Source organism: Lygodium microphyllum, chromosome 17, assembly GCF_053477565.2.
Source record: "Lygodium microphyllum isolate KBCC chromosome 17, Lygodium_microphyllum_v1.1.10, whole genome shotgun sequence".
NCBI lineage: Eukaryota > Viridiplantae > Streptophyta > Polypodiopsida > Schizaeales > Lygodiaceae > Lygodium > Lygodium microphyllum.
In genome coordinates this window covers 114,511,486-114,524,492 of record NC_141151.1, presented here as the reverse complement: position 1 = coordinate 114,524,492, position 13,007 = coordinate 114,511,486, and positions in this window count along the sequence as shown.

Below are 13,007 nucleotides of genomic sequence, written 5' to 3'. Positions count from 1 at the left end.
AGGGAACACCTGTTTTACAGCTTTTAGGAGAATAGCAATAGCATCTTCTTCAAGTATTGGAGCTTGTACAGAAGCAAGTTGTGCCATAAGTCCCTTCATATGAGAAATGAATTTTCCCAAATCTTCTCCTGAACGGTATTCCAAGCTGAAGAATTCAATTTTAAGGAAGATTTTAGTATTCTTCCCAGTGGCTCCATAGAGCTTTTCAAGCTCATCCCATTTTTCTTTAGCAGTGTTTAGTTGATCAACATGATGAATCAAGGATTCATCTAAGTGTAGCATTATGATTGCTTGAGCCCGTTGGTCATCCTCTATATCAATCATATTTGCAGAGTTTACAACTCTATTGCCTTGAATAAGAGGCCAATACCCTCTCTCCATCATTTTGTATTTTATAAGTACTTGCCATGGATGGAAATCCTTACCATCGAACTTTCGAATTTGAGGACGGACATCAGCATATGTTGTAGTCATTGGGAAGGTCTTACCACTTGTTGGGACAAGGGCAGTGTCTAGTCCCTTACAAACCTTTTACTGAACGTGGAAGCAATTTAGACAAAGTGAAGTCAAAGTTGTAATGAAGAGAAAGGCTGAAAATCATATAAGTGTAATATTTCCAGGTATGACTTTGGTGGTCCTTTCTTATGTGCAAACTTCTTCCGTGGTTTAATAGTCTTTTTAGGTTTTAATGAAGTAAACCTAGACTGGACTTCAGGCTCCTCCTTGTGGTACGGCTTAGTGGATGAGGCTTGTGTTGGACACGGTTTGTCTATGATCTCAATGCTTGTTGCTGATGACTCTGAGGAGAGTATGATAACACTCATGCTATTGATTTTACTGACTAAAGTACTTGAGACAATGTCACTTACGGTATGCAATACACTTCTTGTGCATAATGATTTATGTGTTTATTTTACACATAACCTTACAACAATGTATGAAGAGGAAAAAAAAAAAAAAACTCACTGGTTTTAGTGAATGTCCAGCAAGCTATTCAACTGATGATTTATGATTAGTGTTAAGAGACCACTATTGTCAAGCTTAGTGAAGTGCTTGAATGGAACCCGGTTTGAAGTCGGCTTCTCGATGCTTGGTGATGTCCGTTAATCATGCCCAAGAGCTTTAGACTCTGGAATAGGATTCAGAGACTCTGCTTCAGTGATTAGAATCACTGTTAATGACGCTCAGAGTGTAAAAATCCCAAAATGTCAAGCTTGGAGCTTGTTGGCTATGGCTGCCCAAAAAACACAGTTAGGGTTTGGCTTGTAGCAGCCAGCACAGGGAGAATTTCTCAGAGCCCTCTTAGCTGAGGGTAGCCCACTTGGGGGGCTATCAAAGCCCCAAGATAGCCGTACGGATTGCGCCGCCTGCTGCGTGTACAGCAGCCCGAATTCTGCGCTGTCAGAAACTGCGCCGTTTTTCCAATGTTGGCAATGCTGGCCTCACGCGTGGACTATGTCAGTGCTTGAGCTTACAGAGAGCTGCGCCCTGATGTGGGGAAGAAGTCTCCAGAAGAAATCTCAGGCTGATATGGCCTCCTTTGTCCTCCTCAAGTCCTCCAATGGAGGTAGGTTGCAGGCAGCTATGGAGGAAAGAAGGATAGAGTGAAGAAAAATGACAGCTAGTGTGCACTTAGTGATGACTGATGCTGAGGGAAGCTGAGGAGATCAGAGATGGCTCTGATAGCATGTGGAAAATCAGAGTTTGCAGCAGTAGAATGTGTGCACAAGAGGGAGAGAAGAGCTCAAAGTACAAGAATGAAATCTTGCTTACTAAGTTGCTTAGAGTACAACTTAGGTACACTCTCTCACAAGTGATAGTGACCCATAGGCTGTTTATATAGCCCTTTTCCAGCTAGGGTTAGGGTTTCCCCTGCCCTTAGGGCTATTCACACCCATCTACCCTTATACTCCCTTGCTTACAGTGGGTTTCTATGCCCATCTTCTAACAAAAATTTATGACCAATATGCTCCGGATTCCTCAAAATTTGATGTTTAGCAGCCCTCTCTATTTGCTGATCACTGTCAGGTGGAAGCGGTACAGCAACCGGCTTCACCTTCTTATCCACAGTTTTGTATTTCGTGTCAACCCTGGCTTCATTATGCTCTTCTGCATTACACAAATCTTGCTGTAAATCAGCAGTTCTGCACACCAATGGCTGAATATTCTCAGCCCTCTACTCTATGGACTGCATAGAAACAACCCCAAACTCTGAATGCTGAAATATTTCAGCAGTAAACTCTGTTGGCTGAAAGTTTTCAGCCCTCTGTGTCTCTGAAAGCTGATCATAACCAGCTGGAAACTCTGTTTGCTGAATTTCTTCAGCACTCAATACTCTTTCCTGAGTTACCTCAGCTTCTAACTCAATCTGTGACATAAAATCTGCAATTTCATGAAACATGTCCAGGGACTGCACTAATACATTACTGTGACAATTCTGCATATCAGTTTTCAGCATATCTCCCATCTCTGTCATCGTATTTGCACAAATCACACTGTCATACATCCCATCTATGTGCTCATCATCCTCCAATATTCCTGTATTTTTCAAATTTTTCTCCTTCTTGCATATATACTGCCTGGTAGCTCTAGGCAACCTAGAAGTCTTCTGATAACTCATCAAACTGTTTGCTGAAATCCCAACAAAACCGGAGGAGAAAACACCGCTGCCAGGAGGCGAGAACTCCAATCTCCTCTGCTCTGTACCATCGTTGTCTCGTGAAACGGCGGTACCTAATGAAAACCCGAATCCCTCATAGTGGGCAAAGGTGCATCTCTGAGAGTATCCCTGTTTCTAACATGGTTCACACATACAGTCATAAACTGAACTGCTCTCATACCATCTTTACTGCGAATCCGTGCATAAGCAGATTCATCATCCATGACCTTTGTTTCCATGTGCATCTCTGTGATGAATGGCTGACCAAGAATTATGGGATAAGAGCATGAATCCTGCACAAATAAATGAAAATCCTCCTCTACATCACCAATAGAAACCCTGACACTAGGACAGGCAGCATACAAATCACCTGCAGTGTTATTGGCGGCTCTCATACGCCACCCATGCTCTACATCCATAGGCCATCTGTTACTCTCATAAACTCCACGAACTATGAGATTAATCTCTGAACCATGATCCACCAATGCAACATAAGGCACCTGTTTCTCTCCAATCTTTACCATCGTCTCTGTAGTTGCCCTAGCCCAATGACTCCGCGAAAAGTGACTTCGCGGTATCAAAACAGGCTCATCAATTTCAGCATAATGCATAGGCTGAACCCTCTTCTCCACCTGCGGAAAAACAGAAGCATTCTCAACCATAACCTCATCCTCATCCTCATCCAACTCCCCAATCAAAACTCCCTGTGTATCAGTGGTAGACAATGCATGTCTTTTCCTCTTCAAAACCTCCTGAAACTGATCCTGAAACTCTCTTTTTGAGATGCCCAAAATCTCAGAAATAGTGAAAGTCACCTCACTGCCAAGTATCTTATCATGAAAGATTGTCTTCATGTCTGTAGATGTCTCAATATCGGACATCAATCTGAACCCTGGCTGCTTTCTCTCTCTAGGCTCTTGCCTCTTTTCTCTCTTTTGAGCATCTTCCATTTGTCGATCTGGCCCTGGTCTTGAAGACGGTCCTGCAGTAGGTGGAGTAACAAACTCACCCCCTCTAGTCTTCTTAGCTACACTTGGATTTTCTTCATCCCTCTTACGCTTCTCCTCAACAAGGACATTTGCACCATGAGACTTAGCCAAATAAGCATAAATAGAGTACCTGTCAACAGGCGAGTCCCAACCTGTCTCTGATCTGATGCTAGAGCCTGCACTAGTCAAAACAGTTTGCTGAATTTTTCCCTTGTTTGCAGTCTCCATAGCATAAGTCCATAGTGCTGACTGAGTCTCTGATCCCTTTTCAATTTGGACTCCATATGTAGAAGCATCACCTCTAGCTGTCACGTAAGAAGTACGCGCAGCCATGTCATCCACTAACTTCTTCATTCCACCTTTACCAAAGTTGGTAGCAAGTGGAGCTCCTGTCTCAGTCAACCAAATCTTACCATCTTGTCCCCAATATACCAAATTCTGCCTCCTTGCATCCTGAAAAGATTCACAATCCCTGCAATGCCGATGGTCCATACTATCGCACCAAATACATCTCCGATCTCTCCTAGGTGCACTAGGAGCACTCCTAGGTGCAGTAGGAGTACTAGAAGAAGTAGTAGGCGCAGTTGAAGCAAACTGCTCCTTCAACTTTCCCACCAACTCCGCTTTGACTGACTTCAGTGTCAAATCTGTTATGCCTTTGATTATGTCATCAAGAGAGGTAGGCACCGATGGAGCGGATGGTTTTGAAGCAGAAGGTGTAGGCATCGGTCGTGGAACAGGAGGAATAGGTGGAGTGGAAACAGTAGGCACTGGCATAGGCCAAGAAATTGGCTGAGGAGGAGAAGAAATAACAGGGATAGAAGCAGGCATAGGAGCTGATGATGGTGTAGGTGTCATGGAACCATTATGTAAACGAGTCTTCCATATCCTCCTCTTGGTCAAAGTCGAGACTGCATCCTAAGTATCCTGCCAATCAGTTTTAAGATCCATAGGCTTCGTGCGATCCTCAAGAAGCTCACCCAATTCTTCTTGAAGAGCAGGATCTGCAGCTTGCAAGAAAAGCTCAACTTTTTCAACATCCAATGCTCTTTGTTCAATGGCATCAAGCTGACTATACCTTTCCTCAAATTCTCAAATCAACTCTGAAGCAGCTAGACCTTTGTTTGGCATGTAGACCCACTCTCGGAATGACCGCCGAGTAGCCATGCCAAAGTCCTCAAGGAAGTATTCTTCTTTCAAGGCCTTCTTAAAATCTTGCAAATGTGTATTTTGAATAAAAAGATCAGTCACTTTTGTCCTCAAAGCGGGTGTGACAAGACGAAGGAAGTACTTACTCATAAGTCCAGCTGGAACTCCAAAAAACCCCATCTTGATCTCATATGTCTTCAAATATGCTGAAACATTACGCCCGTCAAATAGCTTCTTCTCATTCTCAACTGCTTCAATAGCCTTAGTCGCGCTGTTTGCATTCTCCTGCTCCGAATAGAGTTGCCTTTGCTGAGACAACTGCTGTTGATGCAATTGTTGTTGCTGCTGCATATACAATTGTGTCTGCTGATTTTGGAGCTGCATATACATGGACATATTCTGCAAAATCTGCTTTAGATCCTCTGTTGAAGTACTTGACGCAGCAATCATTGACGGAGCTGAAGTAGACGCAGCTGGAGTTGTAGAGGAAGTTGAAATAGAGGTTGAAGTATCTCCCATCCTGAAATTTCTACAACGCTTTCACATCGGGTTCACCAAAGATATCGAAGGGTTTGCGAAAGCAGAGTCATGTCTACAGAAGACCTTGATAAATATCAAGATGGAAGATCAAACAAGTGAATCATCCAAAATCAGAGTTATCATCAAACTGGCCTTCAACTCTGAATACATTTAATAAAGTTAATCTGAAATTCTGTTACTCAGATCTGTTTCTCCAGCCTTACTATCAGTACCAAATTGGTTGCTCTTACAAAAACACTAAGAAGAATATCCTGCTCATTGCGATTATAATGATGATTTAGTTCTGATTTATGATGATAAAGATGATTCAGTTACAGAGATCTGTCCTATAGGCCTGTAAATGTATCATGGAAAATAAAATATCCTGTTGCTGTCCAACATGGAATGGGTAATTTAGCATCTGTATACACAATGAACATCTCTGGAATTGTGACACAATAACTGTCACACTATACAATGTAGATTGCTGAAATCTTGGTACTGTATGTAGTTTGTGGGAAGAGATTTGAAAGAATGACTTCTTTTCAATGGCTTGTAATTCACTGAAAAATAGAGGAGTTCCATTCTCAACAGTAGCTGACTTTGAAATGAAGGGAGTAAGAGAGATCACTCTATTCGATCATCTCCAATATGGATGACACACAATTTTCCAGCCTCCAGCCTTTGCCAGAACAATCAGAAGTTTCTTGATTTCATTATGATCACGGAACATTTTTGTTTTCTCTACATTATGTAGATGCAGAGCTTGTAAAGTTGCAACCTCTTTTAGACTGATCGTACAAAGCAAGAGCCTCCACAAAAATAAGTCTCAGTATCATACCCACAAAGAGTTTGGGTTGTTTCAATTGCTAAGAGAAAATGAGAGCTAATGCAGTTCCCAGGAAGTCAAAGAAAGGAGCGATGGTGTCTCCATTGAATTCAGTGGTAGACATATTTCATTTCCCTTTTCTCACTTGCTCCTCAGTGAAGGCGCAAAATCAGTGCAGGGTTTCTCACTTCTCTGCCTAATTGTTAGTTCCTTGGTGACAATGATGATGAGAATGTGTTCTACACGTAGTAAAAGAATGAGAATATCATGATTCCTTGAGATTCCCCTCCACTATAACAGCAGATTTCCTGAGAACTTTTTTACAGGATCAGGATTCAAATCCTTTTTCCATCGATGCAAGTCTTGAACATCTGTCTAATCTGGGAAGTATTCAGCTCCCTCTCTGGTTTACCGTTGTTGCCCATTCAAGCCTTCCACAATAATTTTCAAAAAGCATCAGCTTCAGCGAATGCAAAATTTCTAGAGTCTAGTGATGCATTCGGTACGAGTCGAATTCGTATAGTTAAGGCTCCAGCAAAGCGATCATCTTCAACAACCCACAGCTCTTCCACAGTCCATAGTATTTAATCCTTTTCCACCGTTCATTTTCAGGACCTCATCTTGCATTGCAGTTTTGACCTCAGAGCATCTGTTCCTTTTCAACATTCCATTGTTTTAGTAGTTCTACGATTTCGTGTTTCTCCTGCGTATACTTGTTGGTAATTGCATTGAATCGTGCCAATACTTCTCTGTATTCTGCCTCGAATTCATGAATTTCTTCCCCCTCCAAGCAGCCTACAACACAGTCCCTCCATGAATATCCTAATTGTGATTGGTCGAGATTTTCCTTAGACTCCTAGCAAATGCACCACTTGTCAAGATTTAAAATGGGCTCAATAGTGGCTCTCTCACACTTTAAGCTCACTGTCAGACCTCAAACAACCAATCCCCATGGCCTTGCAGCCATGAGTTACTAGAAATGACTAGAAGATCTCTCAAAACTCTAAGGTCCACTGTCTAATTGCTTTCCCAACACCAAGTTGGAGCAACATAAGGTGTCTAGTACACCACATATATGCAATAGAGGCTTCTCCCCGATTGATTATCATGGCCTCTAATCACAAGCATATTGACCAAATTAGGGATTGGCCCACTATCCCTTGTCTTATTTCATAGATCAATACACTAACTCCACTCTTTCTCACCACTTAACCCATGTAAACCTTTACCTAGTCAACTTAGGTGAACATGACACACTTAGTCAAATGGATATAATTCTTACACATCAATGTGTGCAAAAGAATGCTTGCATGCATAATGTATATGATGCGTGTACAATCCTTTCTAATGAGACAAATAGAGTGTGAATGAGCAGTAAACGATCTTGCCATTTTGTTTCATGAATATGCTCTAGTGATATGTAGCATTGCTAGACAAACCCAAGGATAATAAGTCTTCCTAACTCATGCTACCCTTGAGTATACAAATAACACACAATTGTCCTACTAATGAAATGCATCATATTTTAGAATATTTCCATATCACATTTCAATTTTTTGACACATTTTTTCATTTGGTTTACAAGAAATGACACTGGGTCTAGCTTTGTGCTGTCGAAACACTTATTTTGAGCTGAAAACCCTAGTTTTTATGGATTTTTAAGTTGTAAATGGAATGTGTTCATATATTTTAAAAATTTATGCAATTCTTAGCATTTCACTAATGATCAATAATTTTTTAAAAAATCTATTTTTGCATATTTATTGATGGAAAATAAAAAAGTAAATTGAAAAATTCAAGTGCTAAAAATTAACATGTAACTTTCATTTTTCTCTCTCTAAAATGGATTTTCATTTCACTTTAGTTTACTATGAAAATTAACAAACTTACTCATAACATGTTTGCACCCTGTAATGCATGTGTTGCCTCGTATGAGAACCAAGGCTTCTAATGCTCTTGCAAGCTATTGATACTCTTGGAAGACTTCCATGTGCTTCAGCAATACATCACAATCATTCTTTGTTGCACACAATCCCTCTCATGCTTACTCTCCCCTTCCCCCTCTCTCTCATAAGAACAAACATTTTAAAGATAGAGGAGGAGAGAGAAAGATTAAAATTGGTGCAAGGAGAGAGAAAGACTAAAAATTGAGAATTCTCGTTTCTTTAAATCATCTCGTGAAATTAGCAATCATGAAGAGCTCAACAAGTAGGTTCTAATTATGTATTTAAAAGTGCCAAATAATGTCTATTGTGAGAGAGGAGATCAATATAGAGGAGGCCATGATGACATTCATCTTCCTACACTCCTCTCATTTTTTTTTCATTTTTGTCTTCTAAAGGCTATGTCTTTTTATATTTGTACATTTAACCCTTCAAAATTTGGCCACTTGTTGACCATATAATGGACCCCGCCCTTTTCCCCTCAAACTAAGGTCATTTTACAAGCATTTGACATCCAAACGTACAAATTTTATGCAAATATCATGGATGTGGATACTTCTCCATTGCATATAGACTTGATTTTTCACTCTACTCCACCTTTAGGTTAAAAATTCCCTAGACCTTGCACCTTGAATTCTCCATACCATGGACCACTTTTAAGCTTGGAAACTTCATTTTATGTCAGAATCATCATGTAGATCCTCTTAAAAAGTCACAAAATCTTGTAAATAGTGCTTTCAAATTTGCCTCTTAATAACCCACTTAGAAGAGAGGTTAAAACAAGAGGTAGACTAGATAAGTCAATTGCAATGGAATGAAGAGGAAACCATACATATGAAGGATAGGTTGCTCAAATTGGTAGAGCAATAGGAAGAAGCCACTAAGAGCCAATAGCACCTTAAGCAGAAAGTGGAGGAATTTGCTTGTAGATTGGAAAAAACAAGGCACGAAAAGGAAGTGGCCAAGGATAGGGCTGACATGGTGGAGAAAATAATTAAGGTTCAATAGAGGAGCTTCATCAAAGCTTTGAGTGAAATTATAGAGCCAACTGAAGAAGACAGTATCGAAGGCCTCAAGAGAAAATTCTAGATGGCTAAAAAGCCACTTCAGAGCATCCTAGGAACACTACCATGGCCTCCTAAATATGATCCCACAAGAGATGAAATGGCACTCCAACTTAAGGAAAAGGGGCTCACTAAGAAACAACTAATGAGATTGGGCTTCATGATCTAGACACTTGCATTGTCACCATCCTTAATTCGCATATTGGATTGTGATGTGGCAAGAGATCTAGAACTCCATCTTGACTAGGAAAACATTGAGCAATAAACTACCTCTTCAAATGCACCTAAGGATACAACAAAATGAAAGAAAAAGTAACTCAAAATAGGGCTCAAATTTAAGGCAACACCTCAATGGGTCCCAAATGTACCATTCTTGAAAGAGCCAAAAGTGGTCATCGTCTAATGGGCAAAGCAAATCAGAGAACTGGAGAGAAGAGAGCCATTGGAATCACCAATGACTTTCACCTTCACCATGACCCAAAAGCTAAAATTAATATTTTGAGTTAGCATCATGAAGGGTGAGGCATTAAGAAAGCAATGGATTGAACAAAAAATTCAAAACTTTGACTTATGGAAATAGGAAGAGGAAGACTACTTGCAAAATAATATGCTGGAAACACTTGGGAAGGTGCAAGGGTTTGAAGCACAACTAGTTTCCATCCTTGAAATAAGGAAGCTTGGTTGGTCTTTTGTAGACCTCTTTCTACAAAGAGAGGAAACCCTACTTACCTACCCTATGAAGGCATAGAATGGACTTCAATCTTGACCTCCCTGGTAGATAAGAATTTTCCTTCATCTTCAACATCAACACCAAAGATCTTGAAGACAACTTAAGATTATAAGAGTGAGATCTAGGCCCTTCCTTTTGCAAATTCATAGACACCTTCAAAATTTGTCTCAACCTAGCCTTTGTACTTACATGAAGTTACCTTAAGTTAATGGTGGTTGTACTAAACCAAAAAAGAGTTCCAAAGGAGGGAAGGTTGCATCCCTTATTCTTTGATATTAATGTAGGGATTGACAAGTATGCCATGGCTAGATTAATTATTTAGGCTATCATGTTGTCGAACTTTTGTCTCAACCTCTTGAATGAAAGCCACTTCACCAATTGTGATCATCCCTTCCCTCCATCCACCCTAGTGAGCACTCGTATCTCCATCATGGGATACATGAACATGGTCTATCTTTAGCATTCACTCAAGCTCTTACTTCCTTCACCTCAAGACAAGGGAAAAAGAAGGAGTAGTGCTTGTATTACTCACAAAAAAAAAGCATGTGCACATGTACCTAGGGGTCCTCAAGTTGAGAGTATCCAGTGATTTCGATCAGTTGGCTCTATTCTCAACCTCTTAGCCCTTTCCCCCACAAATTGTCAGGTTAATAACAAGACATCCCAATAATTTGGTAGACCTATCTCCTTGACAATCACCTCATTGTACTAATAATCCTTCACCGATTGGGTCCTCAAGTGTGGGACAATCCTAAGGAGTCTTGCCTCTCTTAGTGCAGACTCATCTCCCAATTGCACAAACCACATGCTCAACTCCCCATACATCACACATTATTTCCTTAAAAGTACCTTGAAGTATTGGGAAGAACTATCAACAACCACCTTTTCTTGGACATCACATGACCTCTTACCCTATCCACCACCATTCCATGCAAGTTCTAAGCAACTTTACCAATGCCATGGGACTAGCACTTAAATAATGAGGGGGGCAACATTAACCAATTGTAAGCCTGAAGTATAAAAAAGCAATGAAACTAGCCAAGAAATAAGAAAAAGTAAAGAAAAGAGAGAAGTAGATTAAAATTTAGAAAAAGAATTCAAAAATCAAGAAAGCACAGGTAGTGAAAAAACAACAAAGGATCGAATGTTGCAAAAAATGAGGAATATATTGACATTGAAATATCATATGGCATCATAGCACGAAAGATATCATTAATTTTTATGTGTCGAGCTCACTATTATCACATCTGGTGTTGGGAAGTGCAATGTTGTTAAGGATTAAAGTAATCACTGTGAAAAAGTCTCTAAGTTTTAATTCGTTGCCTCCATTAAAGAAGAAAAAGTTGAGAGCCATAAATCCCAACCCACCACTCAATCCTAAGGTCAGGGCATCTAAGTTTTCAGATAAGAAGAAAGAGGATTTAGATTGACATGTAGCACACTTTTAGACAAGGTGGGTTGCTAGTAGTTTTAACAATATGTTTGGGGATCAAGTCAAATTACAATTGTTTGCAGCAACCTTTAAATGTAAGGCCATGGATTGGTATAGTACCTATTGTGCTAGACACTTTACTACGTATGATGGCCTTAAAAATGCTTTTCTAAGCAGATTTAGAAAATATAAGACAACTACATATGTGTTAAAGAAGTTGAACCAAATCAAGAAAAAGACCATGTTGATCCAAGACTATGCACAAAAAATTAGAAACCTTGTGAATAGGTTAAATCAACAAGATATGCCTTCTTTGGATTTACAATATTCATACTTTGTTAAGGGGTTGGATAAAGCTATTGTAGGAGCAATTGCTAATGTAGAAGTTGGAAATGATAAAACCATAGATGCGCTAACTGAAGCTGCACAATGGGTGGAAAAAAGACTTGGCATGAGAAAATCTAAGAAGAAGAGTAAGAATGAATCCTCGAACTTTGATTTTGATGATTTTGATTCAGGAGATAGTAGTGATGAAGAGGATACCTCATCGAGTTTTGAGTCGGATACCGAATCAAGTGACTTATGATGATTGGAGTAGACAGCATTAGAAGAGGCATAAAAAGAAATCTAGGAAGGATAAGAGTTCTTCTAAGGATAACAAGAAGGGGAGAGGAAAAGAGGAAATGACAACCTTGGAAAAAAGGTTGGAGAAGAAAATAAAGAATTAATAGTTGGATATGGGAGTTATGAATACTTCTTGAAATGTGAAGTCATGTAGCATATGTCACAAGGTGGACCATGAGGCTAGAGAATGTTAGTATAACCTAGTGGTGCAGAATGCAAGACAACAAATAGCATTGCCAGTGGCATCGGTAAACCAAAGTGCACCTAAGATGGCACATCAGCAAGGATTGAGATGTTTTGGCAGGAAGGGTCACCCACCTAAGCAATGAGATAATGACCAGCCAAGGCTATGGAATAATGCCCAACAGAGGCAATGAGGGCCTTGCTATGACTGTGGCAGGCGAGACATACATTAGGACCTAATTGCAAGTTATGAGTATGCCATAGGGATGAAAGGGGAATGCAGACCGAAGGGCAGCAAGGAATGCAACTGGCATGACTACCTTGTGGACAGCAACCATTGGCACTTCTAGTAGTTGTTCTTGTTGAGATACTTGTAGAAGTCACAGAGGGCCCAGATAGTAGCCCAATAGCTGGAGTAGCAAGTTGAAAAGAGGTATTAAGTAAGGGTGTTTAGAATGTAACTAAGCATGGGTTAGAGCCGTAGGTAGGCTGTGATTGCTCAAACTATATAGTTGTGGAAGATTGTCTGGAAGAGACAATAGGCTTAGCCATCACTAGGGCTAAAGCCAACCTGGGAGGACCAAGAAAAGGTTAGGGAAGTGGCCTCCAAATGAATTCTGAAGTTGCGGAAGAAGAAGCTGTTAAAACACTCTAATTTCGTAGAATTGTTGCATGAGGTCCAAGAGAGTCAATTGCTATATGGGAAAAAACAACAGGATATGCCACTGATAGGAATGTAGTTTAGTGACCAACACCAAAGATTGGATTCATATGATCAATTTCATAGTTCTCATGAATTATTTACTGCATTAGCTAATTCCTCAATGCAATTAACTTTGGAACAAATCCTTGATTTGATTCCAAGATTCAAGGAAAAGCTCATAAC